At 30.5% G+C, this 850-nt stretch overlaps 1 long non-coding RNA gene across 1 annotated transcript in view; it reads right to left on the bottom strand.

The window, feature by feature from the left end:
* LOC110266170 overlaps window positions 1–850 on the bottom strand; it is a 22,497-nt gene that overhangs the window by 20,706 nt on the left and 941 nt on the right. The window lies entirely within an intron of this gene.

Below are 850 nucleotides of genomic sequence, written 5' to 3'. Positions count from 1 at the left end.
ATCTTTAATTATCATTTTTAATACAAAAAAAAAAAAGATGAATTTGCAGAAAAAGTCCACCCCATTCTCTTAAAGCTGCCAGAATCTACAAATTAAATGATGTGAGTTAAACATATTTTTTAATTATGATAGTTTCAAATTTTCAGTTGGCTTAGCTTTTGTGGACGAGTTACTAGTAGTCCACGAAGTTTATCATGCCATGTGAAAGGATAACTTCAATTTTGCAGCACATGGATATCTAGATCAGATCGCCAATATTGACTTAAATTACAAACCTACCATTACATTTTAGAAACTATAATAATACCATTTATTTTTTGGGGGAAGGGGGAGAGAAGAAGCAAGCATGGAATATATTTTTATAGAAAATTTCAAACATTATCAATGCAAGCAACAACTGTACATTTTAATATCCAGATTCGTAATAACCTAAAACCTAAATTATTCTAGGTAAACATTTAATTTCCTGTCTGTTATTGTATACTATTTCTTCGAGTATGCGTGCATTCAATGGTGAGCGATTCTATGTTGAGCAAAGTGTATGTTTTTCTGAGCGCATATATTATTGGTGCATTATCCCACAACGTTAGAATAATGTGTGCCCAATATTCAAATATTAGTTGTATATACTCGTATTTCTCCTCTTGTGACGTTTACAACATGTAATATACATGTACAGAAGCACAAAGTAATCACATTTTAAGTCAATGAGTTATAACTCAAATGGCATAGTCTCCACATACTCAATTAAGAGGTTACGGTTCGAGTCTCTTATCTTTAATAAAAAAAAAAAATAATCACATTTTAATGTATCTTGTCTTTGACTATGTATTAGAGAATGAATGAGACA

Source organism: Arachis ipaensis, chromosome B08, assembly GCF_000816755.2.
Source record: "Arachis ipaensis cultivar K30076 chromosome B08, Araip1.1, whole genome shotgun sequence".
Lineage (NCBI taxonomy): Eukaryota > Viridiplantae > Streptophyta > Magnoliopsida > Fabales > Fabaceae > Arachis > Arachis ipaensis.
The sequence above is the reverse complement of the archived record's forward strand: the minus strand, read 5'-3'. Positions and strand labels throughout refer to the sequence as shown.